Here is an 11,095-nt window from a genome sequence, read left to right as displayed (position 1 = left end):
ATGAATACACCACAGTGAATCTCACCATCATGTACATCCACAAGCCTGGGATCCTAATTAGAATAAGATACATTCCATGCTTGTATAAATATATAAAAATAGATCTACTTTCGTGTGTAACTAAAAAGAACCAATTTAAAAAATGAAAGAACCATCAAGGCTTGCCGTTGGAGAAAAATGCCCGTTTATTGAGGAACAGCTCTGCATATTTATAGAGCTGGGGGTGGTTTGGCATGGGATGCTTTTTTATTGGTGGGTAAGGATCAGGTGAGCAGCAGGGCTAGTCTGATTGGTGGGTAAGGATCAGGTGAGCAGCAGGGCTAGTCTGATTGGTGGGTAAGGATCATGTGAACCAGCAGGGCTCACCATTGGACGGCAGGATCATGTGAGCCAGCAGGGCTAACCATTGGATGGCTCTTTTTGGGGTATGGGGAAGTTAGTCTTTGGAGCCAGGGTGACTCCCAGAGAGAGAGAGAGAGAGAGAGAGAGGTGAAGTACTCTTTACACAGAAGCAGTATGAAGGATGGCTTGAAGCCATCTCAGGAATTGGCAAGACCACACCTATTGCAGGTTCAAGGGTATAAAAGTAAAAATTCCTTTGAGAAGAGGCTATGGGGGCACATTGCTTGCAAAGGGAGGCTTAGAAATCTGTTTCCAGCTGTGGTCCCTGGAGGCTTGGTTACTGCTCAAGATGGTGGGAGACTTTGGTATCATCCACATGGTGCTGGTTCTGCAGGAATGTAGGGTGTTGGAGTTAGAAGGTCATGGAGGCTTCCAGTGAGCTTTCAAAGGAAGGCCAGCAAAGTGAAGCAAGGTCAGAATCCCTACAGGCAATACCTTGCAGGGTAAGGCATGAAGATGTGACAAAAAGCTGATTCTGCAGTGGAGACCACCAAGATTAAGATATGCCAGTAATGTGGAATGTCTGCTGAGGAAAGCAACAGAAATCAAGCAAAAACAAGAGAGAAGCCATGTGGCCTGCAGCCAGCAAAGGCATAGGGTAGAGCTACACTATCCCTTTGGAGAGAACATCATGATGCCATGTGCCCAAGATGCTGGACATGGTGCTACAGGACTTGTTTTCCCAGCTGGATTTAGTCTTGCTTTGTTCCCATCACTTCCTTATATACCCCTATTTCTCCCTGTGGAATGGAGATGTTGACTCTGTGCCATTATATTTTGGATAGATATATATTTTTGATCTTTACAGGGACCCATAGCCAAGAGTTTGGCTTGAGTCTCAGATGAGGCTGTGAGCTTGGACTTTGGGGCAATGCTGAAATTCTTAAAGACTGTGGGCACTCTGGGAAATGGACTAAATACATTTTGCATTGTGAGATGGACATGAGCTTTTGGGGGTCAGGAGCAGAATGTTATGGTTTGGTTATGAGGTGTCCCCTGAGAGCTCATGTGTGAGGCAATATAGGGATCACTGGAGGTGAAATGATTAGTTCACAAGAGTCACAACCTAATCATCAGATTAATCCATTTGATTGGTTAATAATTTGAATGGATTAATGTCTGGTAACTGTGGGCAGGTAGGACATGACTAGAGAAAGTAGTTCACTAGGGGAGTACCCTTGGGGATTATTTTATTCCTGGATTCTTGTACTCAAGCCCACTTTGCTTTCTGACTGTCATGAATTGAGCAGTTTTCCTCCTCCGTGCCCTGCTGCCATGATGTTCTACCTCACCTTAGGCCCAAAGCTATGGAGTTGGCTGACCATGAACTGAACCTCTGAAACTATGAGTTAAAATAAAACTTTTCTTTCTCTAGGTTATTTTTGTGGGAAATATTGGTTACAGAGAAACAAAGCCAACTAGAACCTTAAGATTTCCTATAAAATTTTTAAAATTTATTTATTTTTTGGGGGGTGCTGGGGATTTAACCCAGGACTTTGTGATGCTGGGTGAGTGCTTAACCATTGAGCCACATCCCCAGCCTTTGAGATTACTTTTGAATCTGAGTTTGTTTCATTGTTTTTACTGCCCAGTCTTTAAAAAAATTTTTTTTCATGGTTGTGAGCTACAGCTATAAAAGGAGAGGAATTAATTCATTAAGAAAATTTATATATTCTCTTTGTTTAATCTATTCATTTTCATTCATTCATTCATTCATTCACTCACTCCACAAGTATTTCTGATATTCTTGCCATGAACAAGGCACTCTGTTAAATGTTGTAAATAGCAAATTTCTGAGTTTTGCGGAAATTGAAGGAAGCAAGGCTGCACTACACTGTTTATGAGGCTATAACTGTTAAGTGATAAAGAACAATTAAAATAGTGTGATCACAGGTTTGTGGATTATAGTGGGGAATTTAAACTGTCTCCGGGGCAATGAGAAGTTCCCAAAATATTTCAAGAGGAGCAGTGACATGTTAACCCCTACCCCAGGCTGGAGCCTGTAGAACAAATTGGAGGTAGGTAAAACTATTTTGCAGAAGACTTTCCTGGTTCTAACACTGTTTTCTTCTTGTCCTTTGCCTGCATTTGGTGTTAGCTTCATTTGCACAAAATGAGAATCCAATCAAAAGGACAGGAGTTAGTTTAATTTAGAAGGTAGCATTTACTTCTGTGATAGGCTTTCTCTAGTAGACATTGCTCCCATTTAGTGCAATTTCCCATCCCTTTTGTGATCTTCCCACCCAATGGGTGACTATGCTTGGCTTATAGCATTGTACTTCTTTCATCTGTAATCATCAATTTCATATGGAATGTGTGAACATTAACTTTCCCAGAAAGATAATATTCAAGATTTTAAGCTGGGGAGTAGGAATCTTAGAATTGCTTTATTTCTTTTTGGTATATAATTTTCTTATTAATAGTTCATCTCCCAGGAGATAATGAAAAAGGTGTATATGCAAAATATCATCCCTAAGTGATGCTTGTTGATGAGTGAAGAAGTGGATGACACATGCAAAACTGATGACAGCAGCTTGAATTTATAACTGATTCTTACTGTTGTGTTGGGCAATGTGTTCCCTCATCAAGGTAAGTGTATGTGACTAATATGTTATGGCTATAAAAATAATGAGTGGAAATATATTTATTTATACTCCACTCTGTTCTGAAAATTATTCTAGATATATGTATATACATACAGATATAGATCCTCACTATAGGCAAAGAGATTTTTTTTATTCCAAAAAATATTCTCATTGCATACAAAGAGATGTCTGAAAGCTAAATTGCTACTAAAACTTGTAAGAAAATCTCAAAATTCTGGAATAGCTGTAAAAAAATCTTTCACATAGCTATTTGAGATGGGTTTAAGATAAAGTTCATGAAAACAGTTATCTTATATTAGACAAAGGCACCAAAAACATTTTTTTTGGAGAAAAGATAGCCTCTTCAACAAATGGTACTGGGAAAACTGGAAATGCGTATGTAACAAAATGAAATTAAGCCCTTATCTCTCACCATGCACAAAACTCAACTTAAAGTAGATCAAGAACCTAGGAATTAAACCAGACACCTTGCAACTAACAGAAGAAAAAGTAGGCCCAAATCTCTATCATGTTGGATTAGGACCTGACTTCCTTAAGAAGACCTCTGTTGCGCAAGAATTAAAACCACGAATCAATAAATGGGATGGATTCAAATTCAAAAGCTTCTTGTCAGCAAAAGAAACAATCAGCGAAGTGAATAGAGAACCTACAGCTTGGGATCAAATTTTTACCACATATACATCAGATAGAGCACTAATCTCTAAGGTATATAAAGAACTCAAAAATATTAACACCAAAAAATAAATAATCCAATCAATAAATGGGCCAAGGAACTGAACACACTTCTCATAAGAAGATATACAATCAACCAACAAATATATGAAAAAAATGTTCAACATCTCTAGTAATTAGAGAAATGCAAATCAAAACTACTCCAAGATTTCATCTCATTCTAATCAGAATGGCAGCAATTAAGAATACAAACAACAATAAATGTTGGTGAGGATGTGGGAAAAAGGGCACACTCTTTCATTGCTGGTGGGATTGCAAATTGGTACAACCAATCTGGAAAGCAGTATGGAGAATCCTTGGAAAACTGGGAATGGAACCACCATTTGACCCAGCTATCCCACTCCTCAGTCTATACCCAAAGGACTTAAAAACAGCATACTACAGGGACACAGCCACATCAGTATTTATAGCAGCACAATTCATAATAGCTAAATTGCAGATACAAGCTAGATACACTTCACTAGATGAATGGATAAAGAAAATGTGGTACATATACACAATGGACTATTACTCAGCATTAAAAGAGAATAAAATCATGGCATTTGCAGTTAAATGGGTGGGGCTGGAGAATATAATGCCAAGTGAAGTAAGCTAATCCCCCCAAAACAAAGCCTAATGCTCTCTGATATAGGATGCTGATTCATAATGGGGATGGGGGAGCATGGGAGGAATAGACAAACTTTAGATAGGGCAAAGGGGAGGGAGAAGAAGGGAAGGGGCATGGGGGTAGGAAAGATGGTGGAATGAGATGGACATCATTACCCTAAGTACATGTATGAAAACATGAAGGATGTGACTCTACTTTGTGTACAACCAGAGACATGAGAAATTGTGCTCTATTTGTGTAATATGAATTGAATTGCATTCTGCTGTCATATATAACAAATTAGAATAAATAAAAGATAAAAGAAATGATTGTGCCTCCATTTCATCTAGATAAAAATTGCAAAAATAACTGATACTTTATAAGTGGTATGTAATACTAATCAGAATCAGGCATTGACTTTAGTGCCTAAATTTTTGAATTCATTTAATTTTCACTATAAATTTATGAAATGAGTACTATAATTATCCTCCAATTTATAACTGAGGAAGCAGAGGCAAAAAGGATTAAGCTACTATTTATTGCCATGTGACTGAAAAGTGACAGTGATAGGATTTTGACCTGGACAGTTTGGCTCAAACGCCCCATATTATTGTTCAGTACAACCTACTCTGGGACAGCTCAGGAGCTATCTCAGAATCCAAACAAAAGATGGTGAGAGATTAACAAAAGTGACAGGGTACCTATCCAAATTTGTATCTTGATAGATTTTGAGAATAGAACCAATCAATTTTCTGATATTCATTTGTGGGTTATGAGAAAAAGAGGAATCAGAATTTTGGCTGAGCAAATAGCATTTATTTCTGCTGACTTTGCAGAAAGAAAACGTGAAGAAATAGGAGGGAGAGAAGAGAATTCTTGGAACAATGTATCTGAGATGGTGAGAGGAGCCGGGACCTCCTGGTTTTGCATGGCTCCCCTATAGTCGTAGGCTGAAGATGCGACTGACCGACAAAAACACAGGAGAGCAAGTGGTGGCGCAGGTCTGGGAAGCAACACTGGACTTTTGTTATGGAGGTGTTCACCTTGAGAGGCCTGTTATATATATAAATGGAGATGTTGAGTTGTTTGTTGGCTATGTAAGTTCAGAGGGAAAACGTAGAGATTTGGGGATGCCAGTATATAGATGATATTTGAAATGCAGGGTTGGCACAGATCACTAAAGGAATAAGAATAAATGTAGGAAGAGAAAAGGAGAAGCCCCAAAACTGATCCCTGGAGCACACCAACATGTGGAGCTTGGGTAGAATAGAGTCCAACAAAGGAGACAAAGAAGTGGCTATGAAGCAGTGAGAGAAAGTCGGGAAAGTAGGGGGCAGGAAAGGCCAGGTGAAGAAAGACTTCAAGGAGGAGGACTCACCAGTTCTACCAAATAATAGGTCAAGTAAGATGAAGGCTGAGAATTTATCATTGGATCCAGCACCAGGGAAGTCATCGGTAACCTGACAAGAATAGTGGATGGAGTTTCAGTGGAATGGGGGTCAAAGCCTTATTGGGGAGGGTTCAGGAGAGAAGGAGGGGGAGAAATGGAGGCCGTTGAGTGTGGGAAATGGTTCAAAAGTTTTGTTGCTAAGGGGAGCAATAGCTCATGGGAAAAAATGGAACCAAATAATTTATTTAAGATGGAAGAAAAAATAGCATGTATTTATGCTGATATAGAAAGAAAAAAAATTATGAGATAGGAGGGAGAAAGAGAATTCCTGGAGCAATGTATCTGAGATGGTGAGAGGAGCTGGGACCTCCTGCTTTGCTCTACTCTCCTGGTAAACAGAGAACAAATGTGGTGGCCAGTTGGGTGTGGTGGTGGGAGTTGCTGAGGTCTGGATGTGGTTTCAGTGTGTGCTCTGCAAGTTCATATGCTGGGAGCTTGGTTCCTAATGTAATGGTATTGAAGTGGTGGAAACTTTAATAGGTGGGGCTGGGGGAGATGGTTATATCATGGGGTACCACCCTTGAAAGAGATTAATGCCAGTCTTCTGGGAGTAGGTTAAATTTCACATGAATGGATTAGTTCTTGAGAGGGTGGGTTGCTTTAAATCAAGGCCACCCCACCTACTTTACCCCCTCTGCAAGAGGCCAGTTCCTTTTCTGCTTCTCTATCATGTTGTAATGCAGTCAGGGAGGCTCTCACCAAGATGTCAGTATCAGCTGTTTGGATTCTCCAGTCACAAGAATTGTGGGACAAATGAACTTCTTCACTTTATAAGTCATCCAGCCTCAGGTATTTTATTGTAGTAATACAGATAAGCTAGGACTCTATGGAAATTATCTTCTAAATTGCTTCATTTTCTCAGTCAAGTAAAAAGGAGAGATATCAGTTGAGTGTGAGGATAGGGAGGAAGGTGTTGGAAATCTGAAGAAGCTTGAGAAATATGGGAATCAGACTATAAAAATAAAATGTGATTGCCAAGAAAATTAAGGGCATGCTTGAAGTTCATGTACATGAATTTAGAGAGAAACCAGTGAGCATAGGTGTGTGGTTTATACAACTATGTTCATATGCACAGGCACAGGCATGGGTTAGATGGAGAGCAAGTTTGTTATAGGTTTGGCCAACTGAGAACAACAGAGAAAGGTGGGGAGAGGGAGGGAGAGTTGTAGGGATATGCATGAGAGATGGCAATGATTAAATGATTGGAATTTAAGCTCAGCAAAGAGGAAGTGATGACTAAAGAAAATAAGGCACATGAAAATGTCCTCTTAATGGATCCTAGTCTCAGTGCAGTTGAAGGATAGGTATTTTGGGCTGGAGACAAATGGTGGTCAGGACATAGAATGGAGATAACAGAGGGATTGTGGTTTTTGAAAATGATAAGGTTTAGAGAATAACTGTGGGGCTAAGCGAGAAGGAAAAGAGGAGGAAAAAGATCATAGAGGGGTGGTGGTCAAGGAACTCAGAACAAAATATGGAAACTTGGTGTATGTGGATATTGTTGTGGTCATTAGGACAGAAACAGTGATCCAGGAACTAAAATCTGGGAGACTGAGGGAAGATGATCTCGGGGTTGCTGGTGAATACCAACCATGAAGACAAGAGGTTGAATATCTGGTGACAGGAAATTCAAGAGTGGGTATTTTAGGAAGAACTCAGAATGATCTAGAAGTGGCAAACCAAGCAAGGCAGATACTTAGCACAGCTTCTTGAGAAACCTGCTGAGAAAGCAGTGTCCTCAGGGAGACAGAGCTCTCCATTGGGAAAGGTTTTATTTATAGAGGGAATTTAACCTTTAAAGGAGACAATACACAGGGTACTGCACAAAAGCACCAGGAATTTAATTGTTATCAAACTCTGAACAGTGCTGATGTACACTTTGCCATTTCTTTTTTAAAAAAATTAGTTATAATCAGTTATACATGACAGTAGAAAGCTCTTCAATTTATTGTACACAAATGGAGCAGAATTTTTAACTTCTCTGGTTGTACATGAAGTTGGGTCACACCATTTGTGCAATCATATATGTACTTAGGGTAATGATGTCCATCTAATTTCACAGTCTTTCCTACACCCTTGCCCCCTCCCCTCTTCCCTTTGCCTCATCCAAAGTTCCTCCATATATCCCATGCCCCCCCCCATTATGGATTAGCATCCACTTAACATTTGGCCCCCCCCAAAACATTGTTTTTTGGAATTGGCTTATTTCTCTTAGCCTGATATTCTCCAACTCCATCCATTTACCTGCAAATACCATAATTTTATTCTCTTTTAATGCTGAATAATATTCCATTGTGTATATGTACTATGGTTTCTTTCTCTGTTCATCTATTGAAGGGCATCTAGGTTGGTTCCACGGTTCAGTTATTGTGAATGGTGCTGTATAAACATTAAAGTGGCTGTGTCACTCTAGTATGCTGTTTTTAAGTCCTGTATGTATAGACTAAGGAGTGGGATAGCTGGGTCAAATGGTGGTTCCATTCCAAGTTTTCCAAGGAATCTCCATACTGCTTTTAGATTGTTGCACCAATTTGCAGTCCCACCAGCAATGTATGAGTGTGCCTTTTTCCCCACATCCTTGTCAACACTTATTGTTGTCTGTATTCATGATAGCTGCCATTCTGAATGGAGTGAGATGAAATTTGATTTGCATTTCTCTAATAACTATAGATATTGAACATTTTTTTCATATATTTGTTGATCAATTGTATATCTTCTTCAGAGAAGTATCTGTTCAGCTCCTTAGCCCATTTATTGATAGTTTTTTTTTTGTTTTGTTTTTGGTGTTAAGTTTTTTGAGTTCTTTATGTATCCTGGAGGTTAGTGCTCTATCTGAAGTGTGTGTGGCCAAGATTTGTTCCCCAAAATGTAGGCTCTCTGTTCACTTCATTGATTTTTTCTTTTGCTGGGCTCAAAGCCCTAGAAAAAGAAGAACAAACCAACACCAAAAGTAGTAGAAGATAGGAAATAATTAAAATCAAGGCTGAAGTCAATAAAATTGAAACAAAAGAAACAATTCAAAAAATTACAAAACAAAAATCTGATTCTTTGAAAAAATACTTTGCCATTTCTGAAGACAGTTTTGTCCAACTAGATTCCATGTCATCAGGACAGAAAGGGAGCATCAGGCTTTGAAGACCTGGTCTCCCTGTTGCTTTAAGTGACTTGCAGCTGGAACTGGCAACCTCACGTGATGCAGTCTGGGGTCAGAATAGGTTTGATGATTGACATCACATTTTCAGTCAAAGTAGTTGCTCCAGGAGATTTGACTCTAATTTTGTCTATTAGTAGGTGTTAGAAAGATTTCCTTTTTCATGGAAAAGACCTATTTTTCTGATCATCTAAACCATGACATGAAGGTGAATTTCAAGCTCAAATAATGTAAAGGCAAGCAGACACTATCAGACTATGGAGGAAGGATAGGAAGTGAGAATTAGTAATTAACTGTCTACATGGGCGAAGCCCTGCTCTAAGTGTTTTTCTCATTTGGATTCATTAATTTGGTTTGTTTATTTAGTCACCTACTCCATACTGTGAACTGAACACTTGCTGAGTACTAGGGATTCAACAACCAGTTAGAGACTGTGCTTCAGAGGAGCTTATGGCTATATGAGAAAAACAGCTAAGCAAACGGAAACCGTAATACAGTGTAGTGCATATTAATAATTAAAATTATTAAATACTTATTATGTACTAGGTGCTGTGCTAAGCCCTTTTACCTTAGTTCACTTAATCTTCTCAGCAATCTTTATAGGTCTTACATGAGTCATTTCATAATAATGCTGTAACAAACCGTTCCAAACCCCTGAGGCTTGTGAAAACAAATATTTGCTTTCCCGCATATTATATTTTCAGGCTGTTGGTCAGCTGGGCTTTGTTCCAGGCTTTTGGTGGGGTTCTAGTCTGCTCCACAGGTCTCCACAGTCTCTTTGTTCCAGCGGCTTCCCTAGGATATGTTCTCATGGTAGACCATAGGAGTGTAAGCTGCCAAACCTCTGTATATTTAAAGCCTCTACTCACTTCAAATCCATTATTATTCCATTGGCTAGAGTATGATGTATGAGCAAACCCAACATCAATGAGCTGGACACATACTCTGCTTCCTGCAGTTCAAGGATACAAGGACAAGTGAAGAATTGAGAACAATTTTATTTCATCAATCAGAGTCATTTGGTATGATATCATTCTTAACTTACAGGTAAAGAAATTTTAAAAAGATATGCAACTTGCCCAGGGTCAGAGAACTAGGAATGACAAAGCTAGAACTTAAACCTGAATGCCCATGCACTGAACCACTAAATTATTTTGCACAGGATGCTTTGGGAGCACTTAGGTGAGGTGGCTTGCCAGCCTAGTGGGGTGTGAAGAGTTAAAGAGAGCTCTGGAGGGGCTGATCCTGAGTAGTATTTAGCTAGACTAAGAGTTTCTATTGGGTATAAAAACAAAGAGGTCATTAGCACTGGTGAGAGCAGTTTCCTTGGGGAGGTGAGAACAGAAGGCAGATGGTGGTAGGTTAAGGGGTGAGTGGGAGGTAAAGGAAGAGTTTCCAGAAGCAAGGCTGTGTTGGGCAGGAAACATATGGCAATAGGATTGGAATAGGAGAGAGGATACCATTTTTTTTCTTTAATGACCTGAGTGCTTAGTACAAATCTAAAAGTTAGTAGAGAGATCCTGATGGATCTGGATTTGACCTCTATAATGTCCTTCACATCCTTGCCCCCTGGTACAAGGTGGACTCCATTAGATAGTTGGGGGACAGTGAGAAGGAGGGATTTTTAAAATGCGTCAAAAAGAGGGAGAGGGGAATAATGTCAATGGCTGTGTTAAATATTTGTCATGGAGTTTACAGAGTTGGGTTGATCTATTTATTTAATGATATTTAGGGTAACATATTTAACAAGCAAGTTTGAAAAGACTTTCTTGGAGTATCCATTGATTCAGATGGACTTGTCTACAGTATTCCACACTATTGGTGTTAGGGAACAGACAGATGTGAGAGGCGGGAACAGGAGTTTAAGGGAATAATTCTATAAGATGAGCTCACTGTGCTGACCCCTATATGCTTGTTTTCTAAGAAGCAATTTACCTGCAGCCCTGCCTGGCTTAAGTGGACAGGATCTGTCACATTCCTCAGCAAACTACCTGTTATCTACAGGAGAAATGCAGGCCCAATAAGAGGAAGCCAAGTTACCCAGAAAGGGGGAAACTTTTGTGACCCCTTACACAGTCCCAGATCTGAAAATCAGGAAGATCAGGGTAATTACTCCTAATTACCATAAAATCTGTAAGAATTTATGGTTAAAAACCCAATTAGAATCA

The sequence above is a fragment of the Spermophilus citellus genome (genome assembly GCF_964194105.1).
Source record: "Spermophilus citellus genome assembly, chromosome: 14".
NCBI lineage: Eukaryota > Metazoa > Chordata > Mammalia > Rodentia > Sciuridae > Spermophilus > Spermophilus citellus.
Note: the sequence above shows the minus strand (reverse complement) of the source record.